Source organism: Bos grunniens, chromosome 21, assembly GCF_055505025.1.
Source record: "Bos grunniens cultivar Pamir isolate PY7600 chromosome 21, Bosgru_T2T1.0, whole genome shotgun sequence".
In the NCBI taxonomy this organism is placed as follows: domain Eukaryota; kingdom Metazoa; phylum Chordata; class Mammalia; order Artiodactyla; family Bovidae; genus Bos; species Bos grunniens.
In genome coordinates this window covers 38,047,322-38,063,586 of record NC_141185.1, presented here as the reverse complement: position 1 = coordinate 38,063,586, position 16,265 = coordinate 38,047,322, and the positions used below count along the sequence as shown (strand labels likewise).

Here is a 16,265-nt window from a genome sequence, read left to right as displayed (position 1 = left end):
CCGGATGAACTATGGAATGAGGTTTGTGACATTGTACAGGAGACAGGGATCAAGACCATCCCCATGGAAAAGAATTGCAAAAAAGCAAAATGGCTGTCTGGGGAGGCCTTACAAATAGCTGTGAAAAGAAGAGAAGCAAAAAGCAAAGGAGAAAAGGAAAGATATAAACATCTGAATGCAGAGTTCCAAAGAATAGCAAGAAGAGATAAGAAAGCCTTCTTCAGCGATCAATGTAAAGAAATAGAGGAAAACAACAGAATGGGAAAGACTAGGGATCTCTTCAAGAAAATCAGAGATACCAAAGGAACATTTCATGCAAACATGGGCTCAATAAAGGACAGAAATGGTATGGACCTAACAGAAGCAGAAGATATTAAGAAGAGATGGCAAGAATACACAGAAGAACTGTACAAAAAAGATCTTCATGACCCAGATAATCACGATGGTGTGATCACTGACCTAGAGCCAGACATCCTGGAATGTGAAGTGAAGTGGGCCTTAGAAAGCATCACTACGAACAAAGCTAGTGGAGGTGATGGAATTCCAGTGGAGCTATTCCAAATCCTGAAAGATGATGCTGTGAAAGTGCTGCACTCAATATGCCAGCAAATCTGGAAAACTCAGCAGTGGCCACAGGACTGGAAAAGGTCAGTTTTCATTCCAATCCCAAAGAAAGGCAATGCCAAAGAATGCTCAAACTACTGCACAGTTGCACTCATCTCACACGCTAGTAAAGTAATGCTCAAAATTCTCCAAGCCAGGCTTCAGCAATATGTGAACTGTGAACTTCCTGATGTTCAAGCTGGTTTTAGAAAAGGCAGAGGAACCAGAGATCAAATTGCCAACATCCACTGGATCATGGAAAAAGCAAGAGAGTTCCAGAAAAACATCTATTTCTGCTTTATTGACTATGCCAAAGCCTTTGACTGTGTGGATCACAATAAACTGTGGAAAATTCTGAAAGAGATGGGAATACCAGACCACCTGATCTGCCTCTTGAGAAATTTGTATGCAGGTCAGGAAGCAACAGTTAGAACTGGACATAGAACAGACTGGTTCCAAATAGGAAAAGGAGTTCGTCAAGGCTGTATATTGTCACCCTGCTTATTTAACTTATATGCAGAGTACATCATGAGAAACGCTGGACTGGAAGAAACACAAGCTGGAATCAAGATTGCCGGGAGAAATATCAATCACCTCAGATATGCAGATGACACCACCCTTATGGCAGAAAGTGAAGAGGAACTCAAAAGCCTCTTGATGAAAGTAAAAATGGAGAGTAAAAAGTTGGCTTAAAGCTCAACATTCAGAAAACGAAGATCATGGCATCCGGTCCCATCACTTCGTGGGAAATAGATGGGGAAACAGTGGAAACAGTGTCAGACTTTATTTTTCTGGGCTCCAAAATCACTACAGATGGTGACTGCAGCCATGAAATTAAAAGACGCTTACTCCTTGGAAGGAAAGTTATGACCAACTAGATAGCATATTCAAAAGCAGAGACATTACTTTGCCAACAAAGGTTCGTCTAGTCAAGGCTATGGTTTTTCCAGTGGTCATGTATGGATGTGAGAGTTGGACTGTGAAGAAAGCTGAGCGCTGAAGAATTGATGCTTTTGAACTGTGGTGTTGGAGAAGACTCTTGAGAGTCCCTTGGACTGCAAGGAGATCCAACCAGTCCATTCTGAAGGAGATCAGCCCTGGGATTTCTTTGGAAGGAATGATGCTAAAGCTGAAACTCCAGTACTTTGGCTACCTCATGCGAAGAGTTGACTCATTGGTAAAGACTCTGATGCTGGGAGGGATTGGGGGCAAGAGGAAAAGGGGACGGCAGAGGATGAGATGTCTGGATGGCATCACTGACTCAATGGACGTGAGTCTGAGTGAACTCCGGGAGTTGGTGATGGACAGGGAGGCCTGGCGTGCTGCGATTCATGGGGTCGCAAAGAGTTGGACACGACTGAGCGACTGAACTGAACTAAACTGAACTGAGAACGTGTTCCTTGAATAAGGAATACTTCACTTTTATTAATTTATGACTAGAGTTGATAAGTGTTATATATATATATATATATATATATATATAAGAAATTTATTTGAGACATTGCAGCAAAAATAATTATGGTGTTGTCAATAGGCTAGGTTACCTCACTAAAATTCCTAGAAATTCAAATTAAACATTAAGAAATCAATAAATCATCTATTGCATTGCTCTAAAATGTAAAAACAAAAAACAAAACCAACTTAGCTGTTGGTTAAACTGTGGAGTATTCTACACACTACCTAAGAAGAGTGCAAAAAATATACAAGTCTAAGGACTTCACTGGTAGTCCAAGTGGCTAAGACTCCATGCTTCCTTTGCAGGGGGCATGGGTTTGATCCCTGATTGGAGAACTAAGATTACACATGCCCTGGGCCATGGGCCTTCCAAACACCCCCCAAAAGTGGAGGTCTTTTCAAGGGTGATAAGGCATATGTAAAACATCTGCAAATATACAAAGAAATAAAGATTAAAAACAAATAAGCACATTAAATCCTTACATGTGTTTTGATCTTGCAATTTTTAAGAATTTATCTACAGGAAGGCAATGCTATGCTCAATTATTAATTTCCATGCACATTAATTTCTACAGGATGTTCAGTACAGAGTTATTTCTGATAGGGAAATGAGAGACAACTTAAATATCCCATAATTTTGGAGGTTAGTAACTTAAGATAGCATGGCAATATGACAGAATATTATACAGTTAATGAAATAGAGATCGTTACTTAAAGACATTGAAAAGTATCTATAAAACATAACTAGCTTTAAAAAGACTACTTACATACAGGATAATCCCAGTTTTGCTAAAAACAACGCATATAAATCTAACAAAAAAGATTGAAAGACTAATAATACAAAATGTCAAATGAAAATGTATATATTCCAAATTTTCTACTACAAGATTACAAGTGTATTTCACTCAACATCACTTTCATAAAAGAAAAGAACTACATCAAGTTACTTTAAAAAGTCTCATATGCCCTTTACCCACATGCAGTGTACTCTAGATATTCCTGCTCTGAATGGCTCTACATAAACCTTCTGCTCTGTCACTGCAGCTCTGAATGATTCCAACAAAGATAATTCAGAAAGTCTATCACATGGTCAGTCACCTGGGAGGGATTACATCAGATTGTTATGAGTTTGGGGACCCAAATGACCGCCCTCTATTGCAGACCAATACTAAAGTAGGACTACGTGTGTCCTAGGCAAGATTTGTTCTCCAGAGGTGAGAGGCTAGTGCATTAACCAGGTTTTATATTAAATGTCTTCATCATTTGTGAGCAGCCAGATGGTTGGTAATATGTGTAGATATTTTGAAACATAGGCTGGCTGATTTCAATTAGCTTTGAAGTGAAACAAATGATAGCACAGATCTAAGCCCAGGGGTACTGAGAGAGTATTTTCTTTCAGATGAATACCCCAACCTAGAGTTCCCAATTATATAACATAGCTAATGGGTTATCCTGGAACATGTGCTGTTAGAAAGAATCTGTGTTATGAAGCACCTAACTGGGCAAACATTTCATGCCTAGGATAAGGAAACCAGCTAATGTGAATGAGGAAAGGGAATCAAAATGAAGAAGAAAAAAAAAAACACCCCAGTACAGCCTACATGCTTGTGTTTCAGACTAAGGTTAGTGAGGAAATTTGGCAGCAAATAAAAATACTTCTACGGTAAGCTGAAGTAGTTCTGGGCCAAATCAAAGGCTCTGCCTAAAAAGATTAGTAACTGAACAAATGTTGGCTTTTCCAGGCTTAGTGTGCAATGCCAATTTTATGTCATTTTCCTCAAGATGCCAGCTGTGTTGTTCCTGATGATTCTCCTTGCTACTATACTGAGGAAAAGGACACAGAAGAGTCCTTGAGAATGCCACCATGCGGGCATATCTTGGCCTCAAAAATTCAGACAAGTCAGGAGAGAATGGGATTAATTCTCTTATTCAAAATAGGTTGAGAATCTAAAATTTTATTTCTTCTCTGAATCATAGGGATCTAATGGTCATTCAGAAAAGTGGTTTGACTCCAAGTCTCCCAAAGAAATCAAATGAGTTATCTTTTTAAAAACATAAAGCAAAACAGAAACAAAAATTTTTTAAAACATAATTTTAACCTTTAATTTTCCTTAACAGAAAACAGTTCAGGTTTTTTTTCCCCCTCCATGTTAGCTACATTGCTAATGAAATCCTGGATGTAAAGAAAATTATTGTTTAGTCGCTCAGTCATGTCCAACTCTTTGTGACCCCATGAACTGCAGCCTGCTCAGCTCCACTGGCCATAGAATTCTCCAGGCAAGAATACTGGAGTAGGTTACCATTTCCTTCTCCAGGGGAAAATTAAATGGCTTTCAATGCTTTTCTCATCCCATTCAGTGACTGGGATGCTTATTATTAAATGCTAACCATACCACAGGTATTATACCAGGTACTTCATTTACATTATTGCTTATCACTAACCATGACAATGACCTTATGTAGGTAAGGATTTTCATTTTACAGACTAATGAATTAAGTAATCTGACCAAGGTCACACAGTCCAGATCCCTCTCTAAGACCCATGCCCTCTTCATATAACCATAATTAAATGGAAAGATCTTTGTTAGTTGACTCCTCTCAGTGATTCAATTCTTTACAAGACGAAATAACAAAAGACCACTGTGGCCTGAGACAAAGCATGGACTTTCCATTAATAAAGGCACGTATCTTCCAGATGCAGTTGTTTTTCTCATAGGATCATTAAGCATTCTGAAATAGTTTGAAGTGGTCAAATAAACAGCAAACAGCTTATCTTTTTTTTTTAATGCTTTAATTTTTTTTCTTTTGGCAGTGCTGCACAGCATGCCTGGATCTTAGTTCCCCGACCAGGGATTGAACCCATGCTCCCTGTAGGGGCAGCACGGAGTCTTAACCACTGGACCACCAAAGAAGTCCCCCAAACAGCTAGATCTTATAGGCCAAAAGGAGGCAAACACAGGAAGATGATAGAAGCTACAAGGTAATAAAAATAATTGTTTAGACTCCTCCTTCCCACGTGGCTCAGCAGTAAAGAATCCATCTGCCAATGTAGGAGACATGGGTTTGATCCCTGGGTTGGGAAGATCCCCTGGAGAAGGAAATGGCAACCCACTCCAGTATTCTTGCCTAGGAAATCCCATGGACAGAGGAGCCTGGCAGGCTATAGTCCATGGGGTTGCGAAAGAGTTGGACATGACTTAGTGACTAAAAAACCATATCTCAAAGTATGGTCCAGTAACCTGCAGCACTGGTATCACTTGTTGGCTTGTTGAGGTTTCCCAGGTAACACTAGTGGTAAAGAACCTGCCTGCCAATACAGGGGATGTAAGAAACTCAGGTTCGATACCTGGATTGGGAAGATTCCCTGGAGGAAGGCTTGGCAATCCACTCCAGTAGTCTTGCCTGGAGAATCCCATGGACAGAGGAGCCTGGCAGGTTATAGTCCATAGGGCTGCACAGAGTTGGATATGAGTGAAGCAACTTGGCATGTGTGCATGCACGTTGGCTTGTTAGAAATGCAGACTCTTAGGCCCCACTCCAGACCTCCTAAATCAGTGATTTAAAAGGTCAGAATGTTCATGAAAGCTTGAGAAGCAATTATCTTAATTATAATTAATCCAATAATGACTAAATTATGTTCAAAGCTAAAGAGGTAGAAATTAGCCTAGGGCCAACAATACTTTCTGAAAAAATAAGCATTTTTATGCATTTCCATAATGTGATTTTGTAAATTGTGGACAGTAGCTTTTGCTTCACTTGCTAAGAGCACTTTTGCAGCAAATTTTAAGTCATTATTCCACTTTTTGTTTCCTACCTGGTAAGAGCTTAGTTTCATCTCTCACTTTTCACTCACTCATCTTAGCAAACATCCAAGTCTAAACAATAGCACATGCCTAGTCAAGATTTTACCTTACAGTGATAAGGGCCAAAGAGCCACGATATGACCTGCAGGAATGAAATGCATTTATAAGCAATAGCTGTCCTCACCTAAATTCAAGGTTTTCCTTGATTTAACTATAGTGGCAGGCGACCTGCATATTACCCTACAAAATGCAATTTTCTCTTTCAATAGTGGTCTCTAATACCATTGCTAACTGAAAGGATTTATGAGTTCATTTGTCAAGACAAAAGATCTCATAAAAATAGACTTTTTTTTTAACACATCTAGCCACAACCCAAACGAATAAGATTAGTGGGAAGAGTAAAATGCATCTGATTACAGAGAGAACACAATTAAACCCATTAAGGAACTGACTGGTCATAAAATAAAATTACCAATGCCCTGTTACAGAAACAAAAACTTAAAATTACTTATGGATCCTTCTCCTCACTGAAAACAGGAGATCTGTCACACAGTTAAAAACAACTTGCTTGAGGTAACTGACCAGACCACAATGTGTTAAAGGGGAAAACAACAGCCTCACTTGAGAGATTTTTAAAAACTTTCAATTTACAATTGTTATGTTTATAGAGTACTCACATGGGACAACAAGAAAGGCTGCCTCTGAGTCAAAAATTCATGGCTTTGAGTATAATTTAAGGGAATTCTCTTAAACCAACATTCTTACTTTTTATCAGGGTTATTCTTTATTAAGCATCAAAATAAAAAATATCTGAGTCAAAATCCTCAAAAAGCTTAAAAATTAGATGGAATATTGGTTTTTTTTCTACTTTAACTTCAAGAATCTCTCTAATTGAAGAAAAATAAATCCAGTCAGAGATACCTGGTGGCTCAGATGGTAAAGTGTCTGCCTACAATGTGGGAGACCTGGGTTCAATCCCTGGGTTGGGAAGATCCTCTGGAGAAGGAAATGGCAACCCACTCCAGTACTCTTGCCTGGAAAATCCCATGGATGGAAGAGCCTGGCAGGCTACAGTCCGTGGGGTCACAAAGAATCGGACATGATTGAGCGACTGACTTCACCTTACCTTACCTTAGAGATAGCAAGACATTATGTTATTTCTGATTCCAGATTCTTCTACTTTATAATCTCATAAATCTAACATTCTTATATCCTGTAACAAAAAAGACTGAAAAAAAGACTGCATCACCCAGATAATACCATAAAAACAAGAAAAGATTAGTAATAAATTCAATGTTCAAATTATAATAAAATTTTCATGATTGACCAGTTTCACTAATACAGCATTCTTTTGTCTGATGATACCTTCCATCTTTGCTGCTTTTCTCCTTTAACAGGATTGTTGGCTTTGCTTAAAAGAGGACTGATTTGTCTCTGACTTATCAGATGGTTAAAGTCTGTCTAATTTGAGTAAGCTCTTAAAAAAATACTGCTTTAGAAAGGTCAATTAGTTCTAAACAAATGTGTTCAGTTCAGTAAGCATCTCCTATAGAGACAGGTCCTAAATGGATAAGCCAATATTTCCTGTTGTGCTCAAGTGTATAAAGGGGCAAAGGAAGCTGTAAGTGAATGCACACATTACCAGCTGGAGTCCCCAGAGTTTATAATTTCCGCCAACACTTACAGGAGATTTCCACTGAGCTGCTACACCAGCATTTTCTAGGCTTTTGCTGAATTATGCCATTTGTAGGGAGAGGGGTATTTAAAAACACATCAAATCCATCATGAAATCTGGTTGTTTTTTCCTCCACAGTGATTTCTGGTCTTTCCCACCTATTTCCACTTCTGCAATTGCACCTTTCATGTTTACAATGTTCTGGCATTCTCCCAGCTGCTGTCTTTGCCTCCAGGCCTTCTCACCCCATCTATATACACTCATTAAAATAATGTTCTTCAATTAATTTCATCATGTAACCTGTCTGTTCAAAAAATTACCATGAATTCCTGTTTCTCAGTGTTATCAAAGCCACATTTCTTAATTTGGGTCTCAAAACTCTCCATACTTCAGATTACTATCTCCTCTTTACCGATGAAGCACTTTTGAGTCCTTGACCAGGGTCACACAGTTAGTAGAGGAGCTGGGATTTCAGCCCAGGCAATCTGGTTTCAAAGCTTATCTTCTCAAGCATTATATTATACTACATGACCCCTGTTAAGAGCTTGGTATGTGGAATTACCTTGCAATTACATTTATGGATCTCTGGATATTTTCCCCAACTACATTGTTCTCAGAGACAGTCCACTTCTTTATGTTCACACAAAGCCTACACATAGTAGACAACTTAATGTTTCATTGACTGGTGTTATACTATGATTGTTTAGATCTCTGAATGTATCAGGTGGTTAAAACGGTTTTTGTCTATTCATATTCTCATCTGCTGTAGCTTCTGCATTTCCTTGTCTAACAATAGGGTGGTATTAGATATTCCTAAATGGTATTGTGGTTCAAAAATATACAATGGTGGAATCTCAGCAGAGATTCACACACACACACACACAAAATGAAATAGTGAACAGAAAACTACTCTTAATGGCAATCCTAGAAATAAAACAAGTAGGAAGGCTACACCAAGCATGATGGTATATAATCTACAGCACTTGCAATTCTTAAATTCAAAATAACTTTTAATATACTCAGTTTTCTATATATGATGAAGCCAACAAAGTAATTAAAGGGGGAGCCCCTTGCTAGAAGGCACTGCGATGTACATTTCACGAGAGAAGGCAGCTAGTCATAGTCTTGTTCAATCCTAGGCAAAGTTTGTGTAAATTAAATATTCAAGCTTAGCCCTGTGCTCTGAGTATTTGATCAATCCTGAACTATGAAACAAAATGAGAAATCAATACTTTCCCTTAATTCTGTCAAGTTTGTGACAACTGAAAATAAAATATATGGGTGATATTATACATGCAGATGGAGAAGGCAATGGCACCCCACTCCAGTACTCTCGCCTGGAAAATCCCATAGATGGAGGAGCCTGGAAGGCTGCAGTCCATGGGGTCGCTGAGGGTTGGACACGACTGAGCGACTTCACTTTCACTTTTCCCTTTCATGCATTGGAGAAGGAAATGGCAACCCACTCCAGTGTTCTTGCCTGGAGAATCCCAGGGATTGGGGAGCGTGGTGGGCTGCCGTCTATGGGGTCGAACAGAGTCGGACATGCCTGAAGTGACTTAGCATAGCATAGCATACATGCAGAAAGACCATTATCCGGAACAGGATGGTCTCTTTCCTCTTCTCTTTTCCTCTGGAGTTTTTCTACCATTACATTACCAGTTAAATTTACCTGAGATGCTTCAAAAGAAATCTGAAACTTATCATTTACAGATCTACAGAGATTAACCATATAAACATATGATGACAGAGTTGCCAATACAAAGAATTAGGCATCCACATGTTATTTCATTAACAAAAACCCATTGTTCTAAAGATTTTGGAACTAACAAGGTTATGTCCCAAGTTCAAGATAAGCCAATATTCCTATTTTTAAAATAAGACACTGAATAACTTTGAAACTAGATCCAAAATAATAAGCTACTCCAGAGGATGGTAAGGAAGCTAAAAGCCAACATGCTACCTATTTTCTCTATTATTTTTCTAAGTAGTCCAAATGCAAGCTTGGAGGAAAGTGCAAAGCCCAAAGTAAATCTGTCTAATTAAAAGATAGCTGGAGGACATTCTGCATAAATATTTTTTGGATGCAGAAAAAGAACTACTGTGAGAAAAACCTCACTCTTCATAAGTCAAGAGGAAAACTGAGGAAAACTCAGACTAATTAGCATAACAATTCCAGCTATCACTTACTGTCAAGAAATTTTATTATCTCCTTTAAGCCTCACATCTACCTTATTAAAGTATTAGCATTCCAGTCCTACAGATACGGGAACTCTGAGAGGTTAAGTAATTCGGTCATAGACCTGGGTCCTGGCTCACACACCTAGACTGTGGCGTACCTGGACTATGGGCTCAGATCTAAGTCTGAAGCCTACACTTCTTTCTATTTGACTATACTTCAGAAGTGCTCAACCCTCAGCGCCTGCCACGAGAGTCGGGGATCTTTTTCAAAATACAGATGCATGGGTTACATCCTCATAGTTCCTAAACCAGCAGGTCTGAGATGGCACCAAAATATTTTTACTTTTTTAAAAAAGGTAGCAGAGGTGTTTCTGATGCACATCAAAAGACTAGACTGGGAAAAAAACCCAAGGCAATCTAAAAGTAAATTCTTTGTCATTCTGTAATACCTGTTTTTCAGCAAATTAACCTTTCTAATCATACATTTTGTAGGCATCCATTAAATCATCCTGTTTTCTATCAGTACGCTATCTGTAAGCAAATAAGGAGGTTGGAGTAGTGTAACTGATACAGAGGCCCATTTACTATAGGAGGAACATCAAATAGGCATTGACCATTTTCCACCAAAATCTAAAAAATGAACAACATAGAGACACCAGACGTAGAAGTTAGAGAAATATTGTTCTAATATCTTACTACAGCACACATTTTGGATTAGACAGAAAATGATAAAACTTTATAAAATAAACAGAAAATAACAGTTTTATTCTGGGCTTAATCTTCAGATTTAGGTCATACCTGAATGGCCTATGGCTTTCCCTACTTTCTTCAATTGAAGCCTGAATTTTTCACTAAGGAGCTCATGATCTGAGCCACAGTCAGCTCCAGGTTTTGTTTTGCTGACTGTATAGAGTGTCTCCATCTTTGGCTACAAAGAAGACCAAAACCAGCCCAAAGAAAAAGAAATGTAAGAAGGCAAAGTGGTTGGCTGAGGAGGCCTTACAAATACTGAGAAGTGAAAAGCAAAAGAGAAAGGGAAAAATATACCCAGTTGAATGCAGATTCCAAAGTACAACAAGAAGATCTAAGAAAGGCTTCTTAAGTGAACAATGCAAAGAAATACAGGAAACCAATAGAATGGGAAAGACTAGAGATCTCTTCAAGAAAACTGGAGATACCAAGGGAACATTTCATGCAAAGATGGGCACAATAAAGGACAGAAATGGCAAGGACCCAACAGAAGCAGAAGAGATTAAAAAGAAGTGGCAAGAATACACAGAAGAACTATACAAAAAAGGTCTTAAAAACCAGGATAACAGTGATGGTATGGTCACTCACCTAGAGCCAGACATCCTGGGAGTGTGAAGTCAAGTGGGCCTTAGGAAGCATTAGTATGAATAAACCTAGTGGAAGTGATGATATTCCAGCTGAGCTATTTCAAGTCCTAAAAGATGATTTGTCAAAGTGCTGCACTCAATATACCAGCAAATTTGGAGAACTCAGCAATGGCCACAGGACTGGAAAAGGTCAGTTTTCATTCCAATCCCAAAGAAAGGAATGACAAAGAATGTTCAAACTACTGTACAACTGTGCTCATTTCACTTGGTAGCAAGTTAATGCTCAAAATCCTTCAAGCTAGGCTTCAGCAGTACATGAACTGAGAAATTTCACATGTACAAGCTGGATTTAGAAAAGGCAGATGAACCAGAGATCAAATTGCCAACTGCTGGATCATGGGAAAAGCAAGGGTATTCCAGAAAAACATCTACTGCTTCACTGACTACACTAAAGCCTTTGACTGTGTGGATCACAACAAATTGTGGAAAATTGTTAAAAAGATGGGTATACCAGACCACCTTACCTGTCTCCTGAGAAATCTGTATGCAGGTCAAGAAGCAACAATTAGAGTTAGACATGGAGAAATGGACTGGTTCCAAATTGGGAAAGGAGTATGTCAAAGCTGTATATTGTTACAATGCTTATTTAACTTATATGCAGAGTGCATGTGTGTTAAGTCACTTCAGTAGTGTCTGACTCTTTGCCACCCTATGGACTATAGCCCTCCAGGCTCCTCTGTCCGTGGGGTTCTCCAGGCAAGAATACTGGAGTGGGTTGCCATGCTCTCCTCCAGGGGATCTTCCTGACCCAGAGATCAAACTTGTGTCTCTTACATTTCCTGTAAAATCTGAGTCCTTTACCACTAGCACCAAAGTACATCATGTGAAATGCCAGCCTGGATGAATCACAAGCTGGAATCAAGATTGCTGGGAGAAATATCAACAACCTTAGATATGCAGATGATACTACTCTAATCGCAGAAAGTGAAGAGAAACTAAAGAGCCTCCTGATAAAGGTGAAAGAGGAGAGTGAAAAAGCTGCCTTAAAACTCAACATTCAAAAAACAAATATCATGGCATCCGGTCCCATCATTTCATGGCAAATAAATGGTAGAAAAGTGGAAACAGTGGCAGATTTTTTTTCCCTTGGGCTCCAAAATCACTGTAGACAGTGACTGCAGCCATGAAATTAAAAGACATTTGCTCCTTGAAAGAAAAGCTATGACAAACCTAGACAGTGTATTAAAAAGCAGACACATCACTTTGCCAACAAAGGTCCATCCAGTCAAAGCCATGGTTTTTCTAGTAGTCATGAATGGATGTGAGAAATGTATCATAAAGAAGGCTGAATGCTCAAGTATTGATGCTTTCAAATTGTGGTGCTGGAGAAGACTCTTGAGAGTCCCTTGGACAGCAAGGAGATCAAACCAGTCAATCCTAAAGGAAACCAACCCTGAATATTCATTGGAAGGACTGATGCTGAAGTTGAGGCTCCAATACTTTGGCTATCTGATGTGAAGAACGGACTCATTGAAAAAGACCCTGATGCTAGGAAAGATTGAGGGCAGGAGGAGAAGGGGGTGACAGAGGATGAGATGGTTGGATGGCATCACAGACTCTATGGACATGATGTTTGAGCAAACTCTAGGAGATAGTGAAAGACAGGGGAGCCTGGTGTGCTGCAGTCCACGGAGTTGCAAAGAGTTGGACATGACTTAGCAACTGAACAACAACAATCTTCAAAAGCTTACAATTTGTAGAAATGAGATTTAAGTACTTTTTTTTGGCCCCTCCACATGACAGGGGGATCTTAGTCCCTAATCAGGGATCAAACCCACAGCCTCTACATTGGAAACAGAGTCTTAAGTGCTGGACTGTCAGGAAGTCCCAAGATTTAAATAGTTTAGATACAACCACCTCTAAAATGTTTTCTGCTATTGTTCTGTAGAGCATAAGTAAGAAAAAAATCCCACAGGTTAATATTTTTTCTGGTAAATGCAGATTTCTCTTAAGAAAATAGGCGAATATTTTATATACATTTTATTTTATCCATTCATTTTTACTGAGTACTTACACAAGACACTTTACTACCTCTAATTTTTTACCAGTTGCATTCTAATCATGCTTTTATCATTTTGAACTTGTACTTCTAACCGGACTCAAAAAATATAGGGTGGTTACCAGGTCTGTTCTGTGTCCACAGGTTCTCACAGGACCTGAATTCATAATAAGGTCATGTTAGATAGCCTGCTTTGGCCTTTAACTTTTCCAGAACTTCTGGTGCAGGACTTCAGTGAATAGTTTGACCTGCAAGACCCTCACAGTATGCTTGATCCTCATTACTCCTCATTAGACAGATGAAGACACTAAGATGCAGAGATAAAGAAGTAGATTAAAATATCACGTATCTGGCCAAAGCTGCTGCTTTTTTGCAGTCTAGCACCAAACTTGGGAAGGGGGTACATCTCAGGCAATGCTGCACTATGAATTTTATGGGCCCAGAACAGTTTATCTTCATGGCCCTTCCTCCATAAAAAAATGAAAAATTATATTTATTGCCCTTTTGGTATGAAGACAAATGTATTAATGTGTGTATGTTCAATCACTGTCATGAGTGACTCTTTGCAACCCCATGGACTGCAGCATACCAGCCTTCCCTGTCCTTCACTACCTCCCAGAGTTTGCTCATGTTCACTGGGTTGGTGTTGCTATATGACCATCTGATCTTCTGCCGCCCCCTTCTCCTTTTGCCTTCAATCTTTGCCAGCAATAGGGTCTTAAAACATTTTGTTCATTTGTTCCTTTGGATTTCAAAAGACTTTAAAACATTTTTATGAGCCCCTACAGGTACTGAGGGTCCTGGGCACTAAAGGATAAGATGGCTGTGGTTTTAGATGACCCATTTGACAGTCAAAACCAGCTTTACTCTTGTCCAGGAGACATGGTTCTGCCAGAGGGCACTATCCACGTGGCTTCTCTATCACTTAGGATGTACTGGCCATAGAAAGCTCAGCCTTTTATCAGACTATTTCAGTGATTCTCATTCCAGCAGCTCTCCAGAACCTACTTCCTCATTCTAAACCAGCCAAGTCCCCAACAAAAACATTCTGAGAGAGTCTGCAGTATTCAGTAGAGATCAGCTGCCAAGCCTCTGGGAATGGAAACAATCTCCAGAGTCCCAAATGTATTTGAAAGGAATATTAGACAGATGACTTCATTGGGATTTATGGCCTTTCACAGGATGGCTAGTTATCACCCATAGAGACATCCTTACTCTAAGAACAGGTACGAGGATTTTCTGGACTAGATATGATTTTGTTTCCAGTATACTCACTATGTAAAAAGGCTATATCATTCATAAAATGGAAGAAGTCGTAATTCTACTGTAATCAGGGAAAGTCAAAGACTATCAAATCTCCCAATATTAATTCAATTTATAGAAACTGCCATTTTAAATGGAATTTATCATTCCCATAGCACCTGCTCTGATTGATTTTACTTTAGGGTCCTCAGGTATGAGGCTCAACTCAAGTGCTATCCTCTCCAGTAACTCAACATTGATCACTTCTCTCATGATCAGAGGTATTTGACTCCTGACCACTTTTGTCCCATATGTTATTTTTTATAGCTATTTCTGATTTTTTAATTCAATGTATAATATTTTCTGACTATTATATGCTAGGTACGACATGGTATATACAAAGAGCAGTAAAATAAGACACTACTCTCGAAGAGCTAATTTCAAGCAAGGGGCAGAATAATATATAATATATTAATATTTAAAACAGGGCAAACATAAGTGCCACTATAGTGTATTTATTGGATGAAGGAAGTACTTATCATGTAGGTGATAGCATTTGAGATGAGTGTTAATGAGGAAAAATGACACAGAATTGGAAATAAGGTAGAAAAGAAACAGTACAGCAAAAACACAGAAATAGCAAAGTGTCAAATATATTTATAAAATAAGAAGTATAATTTGGTTTACAACATGTAGTACTACTGAGAAGTGAAAAGCAAAACTGTGGGCAAAATGTAAACATCTAAAAGGCGTCCTAACATCTGGGACCTCATTTTGTATTTTGTTTGTATTCTTATAGCCCAGCCTAGTTCTGGCCATTAATAACATTTGGCAGTTGACTGAAGCTGTTAGAAAAAGCATTCAACAGTGCACATATTAATAAGGTATCTGTTCAAAGGCATATAATAATTACAGCAAATATATAATGACATAAGGCACTTGGGGAAAAAATGCCCACAAATTCAGCATAAAATAGTTGTAGTTAACAAAGAATAGATTTGGGGAAAATCATTTAACCTTTCTTGTAATATAAATTTGATATTTTTAAATATTCCAATACCCATCACAAATTTCATGACATTTCTTCCACCAAAGCTCAGAAATAAAGTATGTGCACTTCAATAAAAGAGAATTCCAGTTGTTTAGACTACTAAGTCTACTTTTCATCAAGTCTTCCAAGACAGGTGCCGATTCAGTTTAATAAAGGAAAACTGCACTGGCTTCCTAAGTAAAGGGAGGCAGCTAAAACTAAAGGCCAAGTTTTACTGAGAACAATTTGCAAGTGCATAATTAGGCTAACAAAGGGAATTAAAGACAGCATCTTCAGTTTGAAAAAATGCCCAAATTAAACTAAAATTCAGAATTTTCTTGCAGTAACAAAATTTTAGAGCATAATTTTATTTTCAAATGTGGGTAAAATATTGTAAATATACAAGTAGATTCAAAATTTCAGAAATAAATGGAAGTTAACTATTTGAACAATTTAATTACTTTACAAGAAAAATTCAAATGCATGCAGATACAATGTAACAGATGTTCAATTTTACAATATATTTTAAAAGCTAAATGTATAATAAAACAATTGTTACACTCATTTTCTCTGACCATTAATCTACTCCCTTCTAAGGTATCAATGATTAATGTCTTCCTACACACATGTATATATTCACTGTCTTACAAGCATCTCTGCCTGTGTTTAAATTGATATACTATGTAATTTGAACAAAAACAGATATTTTCTCTAACAACCATTATGACTCAAAACTATTGTAAATGCTTCTTCAAGAGTGGCCCACAGTCCACATGACTCATATCTCACCTGGTATGTTTGCTCAAAATGTAGATCTTTACTCCAACAATTCTTGGATCTCACCAAGATACAAAATCATTGCCCTTTTGTTGTAACCAAT

At 38.3% G+C, this 16,265-nt stretch overlaps 1 protein-coding gene across 30 annotated transcripts in view; it reads right to left on the bottom strand.

Annotated features, from left to right (window-relative positions):
- PEAK1 (pseudopodium enriched atypical kinase 1) overlaps positions 1 to 16,265 on the bottom strand; it is a 314,448-nt gene that overhangs the window by 108,961 nt on the left and 189,222 nt on the right. The window contains exon 2 of one of the 30 annotated variants that reach the window (XM_086363962.1): positions 5,405 to 5,604. The exons of the other annotated variants lie outside the window; for them this stretch is intronic. The gene's annotated coding sequence lies outside the window, so the exon portion shown is untranslated. The remainder of the gene's footprint in view (positions 1 to 5,404; positions 5,605 to 16,265) is intronic. 30 annotated transcript variants of the gene reach the window in all.